At 46.5% G+C, this 9,994-nt stretch overlaps 1 long non-coding RNA gene across 2 annotated transcripts; it reads right to left on the minus strand.

Moving 5' to 3' along the window:
• Positions 1-1,073: 1,073 nt before the first annotated feature.
• LOC131511697 (uncharacterized) lies at positions 1,074-9,089 on the minus strand. 2 transcript variants are annotated; one of them, XR_009261675.1, is made up of 4 exons: positions 9,004-9,089; positions 3,461-3,587; positions 1,934-2,467; positions 1,074-1,567 (listed from the first exon to the last, which is right to left on the minus strand). It is a non-coding gene; the product is annotated as an uncharacterized LOC131511697 (long non-coding RNA). The 2 variants fall into 2 exon arrangements; XR_009261676.1 differs by lacking the exon at positions 9,004-9,089 and adding an exon at positions 8,266-8,691.
• Between the last annotated feature and the right edge of the window lie 905 nt (positions 9,090-9,994).

Raw genomic sequence — 9,994 nt, forward strand, 5'->3', positions numbered from 1 at the left:
CACTACATTTGTGGTCATCTGTTATAGCGGCAATAGGAAATAGTGAATGCAAGGTCCCAAAACTGCCGAAGCAGCTTGACAAGTTGTACCAGACGGTTGATGAACTGTCACGTGACTCGTGTGGAGATGTTGTTTTTGCTCTTGCCCCTAGTTCCAATTTGTACATTTCTGTCACTGGCAAAGGCTTATGGTGGGTATTCACAGATACGGCCAACCACACGACAGAGGCTGGACTGGTTGGCTAAGGGAGAAGAGATGATAAGGCTCATGCCTAAAAGCAAAAGAGGTCCCACTTCTGGTCCATGCAAAACAGCAATGGACCATGTGGCAGCTCACCTGGTCATGGCCACGGAACCCCAGGTGCTGAGGTGGGAATGCAGACAACCCAGCTCTGAGGCGTTAGTTTTAGGAACCCAGCAGAAGGTGTCTGGCATGATTCAAAGTTCCTCTGCAGTCATCCTTTGCCGGCAATTTTTAGATTTCTAAATATGAATGAGTTCCATATGAAAGCTAGATTTCATTGGGTGGGCACGGAGGGTAGGAGGGTGGATGCAATTTGGCTGACTCTCTCCAACCTATTTTAGACTCCATTATTTCTCCAAACTCCTCTTCGAAGCACGAGTGGTAGCCACCGCATTGCCAGAGAGTTTGCTGGGTGCCAGGAACCTTATATATTATCTAAATCAATGCGATAATTCTGTGAGGGGAATGTCATGCAGCCCTGTTTCTCGATAACTCAGGCTCAAACAGCTTAAGCACACGTCTGGATTACACAGCTCGAACGTAGTTGAGCTGAGATTCAAACCTGGGTCTTTGGGACATGAAAGTCTGACCTTGACTGACACGCCACACTGCCTCTCCCAGCTCAGGTATCCTGAAATGGCAGGCGTGCTCTGCCTTTTCCTCTAGTTCTTTTTCTTCTGCCCCAAATCCCGCCCTTCTATGAGCACTGGAGACCCCTAAGGCGGAGGGATCAGAGGGCATAGGCACACTTTGTGCTCATCCAAATCGTCCCATTTCTTCCTCCTTCATGCACAGACCATTTACACGCCGTTAAGAGAGTTCCACGCAAGTAGAACGAGGAGCTATTTTATTTCAAACCGTCCTCAGTCACAGCAGTGAATAATAACAGCTAACACGTCTACGGCCACCACCAAAACCAGCCAATAACGCGCATGAATCACGGTGTGTAAATTTTTGCACAGCTCATTCGTACATGGGCTTTTTGTTGTCACAGCAGCTCTTAAGGCAGGTAATGCCATCGCCTTTTATAGAGAAGAACACCAGGGCTCAAAGAGGTCATACAAACAGAAAGTCCCCCGATCACTTCATTCCAAATCCACCTTCCAGTCAATCAGTGAGAATCTGTTGAGCATCACAAAGCATCCTCAGCGTGTTTGAAGCCTTGGTTACCACTGCCTGGGTCGGCCTTTGATGGTGTTAGGGTGGTTTTGTACCCATTCGGTTGGCTGCTTTTAGCCAGAAATTGTCACTTTTGTGTGGTGACAGTTCACAGTCGCCTCTGCCTTCACGGGAAATCGATGTCCTTTCAGAATTCTTCTTCCACCTGAAGAACAGAGCAGCCTCTCTTTCAGCTCTGCTGCCCCCCTTTGCATTCGGGCACCAGGCTGCATCGAATGCGGGCGGCCTGTTTTATCCATTCATTCAATAAATGTTTATCAAGGATTTACGATGCCCTGGGCACTTTATTAGGTGATGAGAATGTAAAGATGAGCAAGACAAACATGGAACTAACAACGTAGTAGGAGAGAAAGGCAGCTAAATTATCAAAGGACATAAAGGGTTGGGTTTGCTCTCCAGCTGCCCAGCTGAGCACAGCTTTTGGAAACAATACCTGGGATCTCATTTATGGGTATGACTGAGTGACAACATGGAGAGGTCAATGCCATTAAAAGAAGAGTTTATTACTTACAGTTTCCAGGAGGAGGGGATATGGTATGTCACGAAGGGCCACACGGGGAAGGAGCAGGGTCAGTCGGCAGGCAGAGGGAGCGAGCGTAGGTGAGAATCTTTAATACTATAGCCGTGAAAAGTCATGAGGTGGGGACATCCTCTAAGTGGGTAGGAGCAAAATGCAATATTGGGGTTTGGCGTGAGAGGGTTCATAATATGTTATCTATGTAATCTGCAATAACACAGGGGTCATACGGATGTAAACAGCTCCAGCCATTAGCTTGGTCCATGCTTGGAAGATGTCAAAACATCAATTACGGAAAATCAGGACTTATTATTACAGCAGGGTTGATCAGCAGGCCCCCTGAAGGTATTTGAGAAATGGGTGCCATGGTCGTACCGCCACTGAGAGTTTGGGGTTACTACACAACCACAGCTGACCAATAGAGTAACCTCGATAGTTGCAAAGGATTGACCTTCACAAGAAACACAGTCCAGGAAAATTAATGCCTTGACTTCACTCTCTTCTCTCCCTTCAAGAGCCTTCCAGAGGCTAGAAGGCAAAAAAAAAAAAAAAAAAAAAGACCATTAATGTAGTCCATATAGATTAGTCCCCTGGGGCAGAAAATAGGGCGGTGCAGGGGGAAACTACTGAGCTCAGAGACCAAAAAGATAAGCAAAAGTGAGCTGTGAAGGGAGTAAGTTCTAGGCTAACAGTGCAGCACTTGCAAAGGCCCTTGGGTGGAAGGCAGCATGCTGTCTTGGGAGAATGGGCTGGTGTGACAGGAAGACAGAGAACAACGGCGAGACGGGTCAATAACAAGAGTGGAGAGGTAGGTAAGGACCTTTCCTGGCACCTCCTTATAGGCCGTGTGAATTATTTTGCCCACTATCTTAAAAGGGTTCTCAGCCAGGATAGTGGATGACATCATTTTCTCTATGTTTTTAAAACAGCCACTCTGGTTGCTGGACTGATAATGGATGGGAGGGAGGGGAGAAAACATGAGGAGGCCAGCTAGGAGGCCCTTGAAGCGTACGTGCCGGGCTGGAGCTGCTCAGCCAGGCAGCTGTGGGCATCAGCTCCCTATGGCATAAAGGAATCCCGGGGCGCCTGGGTGGCGCAGTCGGTTAAGCGTCCGACTTCAGCCAGGTCACGATCTCGCGGTCCGTGAGTTCGAGCCCCGCGTCAGGCTCTGGGCTGATGGCTCGGAGCCTGGAGCCTGTTTCCGATTCTGTGTCTCCCTCTCTCTCTGTCCCTCCCCCGTTCATGCTCTGTCTCTCTCTGTCCCAAAAATAAATAAATAAACGTTGAAAAAAAAAAAAAAGGAATCCCGAGAGCCAGGGAGGGGCCGTTGGACAAAGCCAGGACAAGGCTGCCAAGAACCATCTCACGCAGCAGGGCAGAAGCTGGTTGGCCCCTGTGGCCTGGACAAGGAAGCAGTCTTCTCCAGCTGGAAAGACTTGAGTCAAGGTGTTTCTGTGTCAAACAGTTTCACAGAAAGTCACCACGTAACCAGGAGGAATGCTGTGTCTCTGGGAAGCGCACCTGCTCCCAGGGACCCCACAGGGAGGACTTGGCTTTCCTTCCTGGGCTTGTTTGAAGGATGCTTTTCATTCGGTCTTTCTCCTGGGCTCCTGGGAGGAACGCAGAGCAGAGGGAAGTTTCCGGGAGCCTGGAGATGAAACACACAGGACACATTCCTTCACCTCCCCCCATCCCCATCCCCAGTCACTGCTGCTGTCTCATTGCTCCCTGATGGGATGTCATGGGCCTTCTGGTAATTGTCTGACCACTGACCCCAGGGAGGGAGGGCAGAAGCAGAGAAACGTGCTTGCACCCGACCTCTCATTTCCCCGTTTCTCTCTCCTGGCACCTTTTGGGCACCTCACTCTCCTCGCCTTTCCTCTTTTCTCTTTCTTCCCTGCTCTGTTTGCCTCCAAAGTGATAACCCATTTCTCTCCAATTTCCTGACCGCGATATTCATTTCTGTCAGGCCCGAGAGAGGACCAAATTAATGCAATCCTTTGTCAATAAAGAAAGGACATTTGTTAAATGGAAATTGTGCTTAAAGACAACAGAGAGCATCCCTCAAGGCCAAGCGTTCGGAAGAACAAAGGAATTATTCTGAGGAATGCTTAGTGTGGGGGGATTTGTATCAGGCATCAATATGTTCTGTCTGTAGAGACTCCCTGCTTCATGGGACAGACGGAAGAAACAGTAGAATTTGCAGGTGAAGCTCCCGGAGTCTGGAGCCAGATGGATCTTGCCTGTGCCATGGACTAACTGTGTGGCCTTGGGAAGGTTACTCAACCTCTCTGCCTCCTCTTCCTCACCCACAAAATGGGAAGATTTATAAAATCTGCTTATATCACTTTATCATAATAAGTGAATATCATGTTCAAAATAATGGGAGGAATATAGCAAGCATTTATAAATATTTGTTGCTATTATTAGCCTAAAATGACGTCAGTAACATAAATTTGCACACAGCAAAGAGTTAATCTCACTTTATGAATTACAAGACTCGGGAGGTTCCTTTCAGAAATAAAATGGTCCCACTACATAGGAAAATACAACTTGAGACTTCTGTTGTCTTTTTAAACATTTTTTAACGTGTATTTTATTTTTTGAGACAGAGACAGAATGCGAGCAGGGGAGAGGCAGAGAGAGAGGGAGACACAGAATCTGAAGCAGCCTCCGGGCTCTCAGCTGTCAGCACAGAGCCCGACGCGGGGCTCAAACTCAAAAATCGTGAGATCATGACCTGAGCCGAAGTCAGAAGCCCAACCAACTGAGCCACCCAGGCGCCCCTGTTATTTTTTTCAGGTCACACATTCAAAAGAAAGATTTATAGTTGGGGTAAAATAGAAGCCACAAATAAGAATGGAAATCCTACCATTGTTCCATATAATAGTCGAAAGGTTTGAAATGAAATAGAAATAATGATGGCAATAATGACAATTTACTTAAACAGAACAAGTAGCTCCCCTACTCCCTCCCCCCGGCCACTGTCACTGAACATTTCATCTTTCTGGTCACCTCCTGAAATCGTCTCCAGAATCATAAAATGTGTATCTTCTTGGCTACTATAGCTTCAGTTGCCATCCTGCCTAGAAATATTGCCTTTCAGGAGTGATTTAGTTATTTAGAGAGTAGCTTGAAATACAGCACAGGTGATAGGAATCTTTAAGGGCACAGTCTGGGTCTTGTTCATCTAGATGTTTTCTGAGCCCATCACAGAAGCTTGTTATACAATACTGTTAGATGGATATTCAATATTCTGCGGCTGGTGAGTGAATGACAACTAAAATATTAAATGAATACGAATACTTGGGGGCAGTATACTTAGCAAAACACACACACACACACACACACACACACACACACACACACAGAGTGATAGCTAGTGATTATTAGATGCAATTGCTATGTTAAGGACTGTACCTTCACTACAACCAGGTAGGTAATATCTCATCCCCATTATATAGATGAGGAAACTGAGTTTATAGAAGTTAAATAAGTTCTCATTAAAGTCAGAAGAATTGAACCATGGGGTGCCTGGGTGTCTCAGTCGGTTAAGTGTCTGACTTCAGCTCAGATCATGATCTCACCATTCGTGAGTTCGAGCCCCATGTCAGGCTCTGTGCTGATGGCTCAGAGCCTGAAGCCTGCTTCGGATTCTGTGTCTCCCTCTCTCTGCCCCTCCCCTGCTCATGCTTTGTCTTTCTCTGTCTCTCAAAAATAAATAAACCTTGAAAAAAAAATTTTTTTTTAAAGTCATAAGAATTGAGCCAAAATTTCACACCCAAATCACCTCCAACGTTTGACAATTACATTATAAAATGAGGGGTGCCTGGCTGGCTCAGTTGGCAGAGTGTGAGGCTGTTGATCTCTGGGTCATGAGTTAGAGCCCCACATTGGGTGTGGAGCTACTTAAAAAAATAATAAAATTTACAGAAATAAATCAGGGTGCCTGGGTGGCTCAGTCGGTTAAGTGTTCCACTTTGGCTCGGGTCATGACCTCACAGTTCATGAGTTCTAGCCCCGTGTCAGGCTCTGTGCTGACAGCTCAGAGCCTGGAGCCTGCTTTGGATTCTGTGCTTGCCTCTCTCTCTGCCTCTCTCCCCCAAGTCATTCTCTCTCTCTCTTTCTCTCAAAAATAAACATTTAAATCAATCAATCAATCAATCAAAATGGAAGGAGGGTGATTTTTATTTATTTATTTTAGTTTATTTATTTTGAGAGAGACAGAGAAAGCCAGCAGGGGACAGACAGAGAGGGAGGGAGGGAGAGGGAGAATTCCAAGCAGGCTCTGCCCTGACAGCCCTGATGCTGGGCTGGAACTCACGAACTGTGAGAACACGATCTGAGCAGAAACCAGGAGTCAGACGCTTAGCGGACTGAGCCACTCAAGTGCCCCAGGGGGGTGATTTTTAAGTGAAGTGTTGCTAAAGTTACCTGAAAACACATCTAAGTGTATCTTTGGTAAAAGACGTTTTGTAACAGTATATGGGTTAGCTATTGCTGCATAACAAAGCCCTTCAAAACTCAGTGACTTTAAGAAGAGGTAATTTTCTTTTATTATTCCTGCATTTGTGGGTCAGCCAGGGTTTTAGGTGGGGCTGGGATGGACAGTTCTACTTTGCCCTGTGGGTGTGCAACTGCCTGGACGGTTAAGCCTCAGGCTGCCGTGGCTGGGGTCGCTATGCTGCACGTGGATCTCATCTTCCTCGGGGGCACAAGCAGCCAGACCATGCTCCCTTCTCCTGGCGACAGCACACCTGCTGAGGGGAAAGACTTACTGGGCAAGTCCCTGTCTGTGTCACATTACGCAAGTTACCTGGCCAGACTCAAAGTCAAGAGGTGAGCAGATTTACTGTTCCAGTGGAGGTGGGGGGTAACTGCCAAGTCTATGGCACATCGCTCACACTTTAACTGGGCGTGCAAAAGTACTATGAGTGATATAGAATAAAGGATTTATTAGAGGGATTACACCTTATGCAGTCATGGGAGCTGTTTAAAAAGTCACCGTAAGGCTGTTGCCTCTGTATCTGAGGCTGGGACTGGGGTAATCAGGGCCAGTGGTTGGGAAGGGCCAGTGGTTGGGACACAATGTGGCGAGAGCAAGAGCCACCTGGAACCCACGTCGGTCTCTGTTTTCAAATATGCAGACATGGGTGGCCTGCAGGAGAAGCTGGTGCTCCGCTGATGTGTCTGGCCAGGTGCACACATACCTGGCTCAAGAGCTATGGAAGGTGGTGGAAAATCTCCAGCAGGAGCTGGAGGCTCTGTGGGGCAGGTGCCACGCCATGTTAACACGGAGAGCCAACAGGTCAACAAGAACACACAGGAGTTTCAACAGTGCCAACCCACACCCCAGCCTTCAATACATTAAAAAAAAAAAAAAATAGCGGCCGCTTTCCTTCCCTTTTCCGAAACTCACAGAAATTTTCTTCTGGCAAACTTAATGCAGGACTAGACAGAGAAGAGTATGTTGGGAAATGGAGTTTCAGCTTAGCTACGATGACAAAACAAAGGTACGACATGTGGAAAAGGGCATGGTTTCAGGAAGGGATAAAATATCAGGGTCCATGATGCAAATGACCACACGTAATAACATAGAGAAACTGACTCAGTGCATGTGAGGAGTAATTGTCTGCCACAAACCAGTTCCGCTTATTGAAATGGAAGCGTGCAATGGCCTTCATCAGCTTTATGAATTGTACTTTTTTCCTCTCTGGAGACAAGCAATCCACGTGGATTGTAGCGGGGCTGCTAGACAGAAGAGGACAAGTTGGTGGTAAAAATGTAAGACATAGAAGGTGATACTGCTGTTGACAATCCATGTGATGCCAGCGGACTAGGTCATGTCCTCACTGTGAGTAAAGAGGAAATGAAGGCCACCTTGTTTACGTCTCTCCTTGGTGAGAGTTACACAAAAGCAGCTGGAAAAAGTGAGGCAGCCAAACAGTAAATGACCAAGGGGCAATCAGGCATTGAAGAAAGAGCCCTGGATTAGGGGTCTGGAGAGCTGGGTCCCATTTCTGATGGGCCACAACTGGTTGGACCACTCTAAGGATGTATTATTGCAACTCAGTTTCCTCATCTGTGGGTGGAAATGTTGGACCACATAAATGTCTGGCTGCCTTCTAGGTATTATGATCCAAGTAAGCCCTTACATGACCCCGGTGACTTCTGCTAACCTACAGGCCACCACGTTTCTCTGTCTCCTGTTTGCAACTGTGCATTTAGACTTTGGGCGAGGGACAGAGGTACCCAAATTAGATACTCAACTACTGGATTCTCTTGTTCAAAAAGCTGCTATATAACTTTGGTTAAATACAATTTACCTTGTTTGCGTCTCAGTTTCTCCTTTCTCTTTTCCTGTCTCAAAGACGTATGTGAATTCCACTCTGCTGCTTGGAATAAATCAACTTTTCAAAACAAGGAATTGTGCTAGTTTTTTTTCTTCTTGGCATCAGAAGGAACAAAAGGAGGGTGAGAGATGAAGGACGGTTATATGGTGTTAGGGGTGGAAAGGGGTTGAGTTGAATGTTGGGAGGGAAATGGAGGAAAATAAATCCCTGCAAAACCCAACAGCCCTGTGATTCACAAGCAAAACTTGTTTCTGAATTGGAGCAGAGAGTGGTGCCCATGTGATGGTGTGTTTCCCCAACTGGGATTATTTTTTTAATTGGAAGTTTTTAAGATCAAAGGATGCCTATATATCCCAGCTCTAAATTAGGAATTGAGAGCTATAGAATCCAGGATCTCCTAATTAACTCCTGCTCCAAAGGACCATCATGGCATATGAATAAAATGTACGATATTAATTGTACAATATTCAATGAGCAGAAACATCTCCAAGTAGCCCTGGGAGTTATCCTACTTCCCCTGGGAGCAGAACCTCCTTTGTCCTAGTGGAAGAAGCTACATCTAGGATCAGCTGTCTTACTCTACAGGATCAGGATTTTTGATCATCTCACAGACCAAATTTCCCACAGAATGAGAGGGGCTGGCTGTCTCAGAGAATTCTTATAAACAGCTGCATCCCAAATCCAGACTGCTTGGCGATAAGCACTCTTTACCTCCTTCCCCGCTACTCTGGCGACGTGGAAATGGAGAGCTGACAAGAGGGAAGGGCTGCTTCCTCCGGAGCAAAGCCCACACTGTGTCTAGAAGATGTCACAGCTGTATTTGTTAGGTCATCCAGAAAGTATACACTGAGACACAGTTATAAGGGCAAGATACTTATTGGGGACAAGGTCTGAGAGATAAGTGGAGGGGGTCAGCGGGGAAAGCTCAGACCACACCCTGGACCAGACTCCTGTGTCAAGAGGGGTGGAAGGTGGTCAGGTTTGGGGGGGGGGGGGGAAGAACCTCAGGCAGGTGCATTGTACTCAGCAGTGGAATGAAGGGCTTAACATCGTATGCAAAAAGGAAGCCCCTCTTAGCTTTTCACCAGGCTTAAATGGAATTAGCTTTGTAGTTTTTATAATCTTCTTCACAAAAGGATGCGATTTCAGTTTCATTGGCGATTCTAGCTGCTTTTAGAGTCCTATCTACTTTCAAACAGCAATCTGTCATCTTCTCCCAAACGCAACATGAGTTCACTCGTCTGGTTTGTAAGCTTGGTGAATAATCTTTACTTTATCGTATTTGTAATTTCTGAATGGTGGTGGGAGGCTGGTCCTTGAAGGCTCATCTTGCTTCAGAAGTACTATAAATCCCTATACAGTTGGGTCCAAATGAACTCTGTGATATACCATGGATTTAAATTGTGATGCCCAATGAACAAATGAGGTGACCTATAATGGGAGCTTTGGAAGCCATGTAAAGAAATTCCTTTTGATTCAGCAATGTCATTCATGCATAGGTCCCCAGAGATCTTGTATATGCGCATAAGAAGAATTGTTCTGAGCATCCCCTGATGAGGCTCTGAGATACTTTTGGCCAGCCCAGTGGAAGGGGCCAGGACAAGCTTGCCTATAGAGGGGTTCCACGATGGGCAAAAGTGGCCAGGCCCTACTACCTATGTAATGCCCAGTCATTGGCTGGAGGCTGCTTGAGGACAGCATG

Source organism: Neofelis nebulosa, chromosome 5, assembly GCF_028018385.1.
Source record: "Neofelis nebulosa isolate mNeoNeb1 chromosome 5, mNeoNeb1.pri, whole genome shotgun sequence".
NCBI lineage: Eukaryota > Metazoa > Chordata > Mammalia > Carnivora > Felidae > Neofelis > Neofelis nebulosa.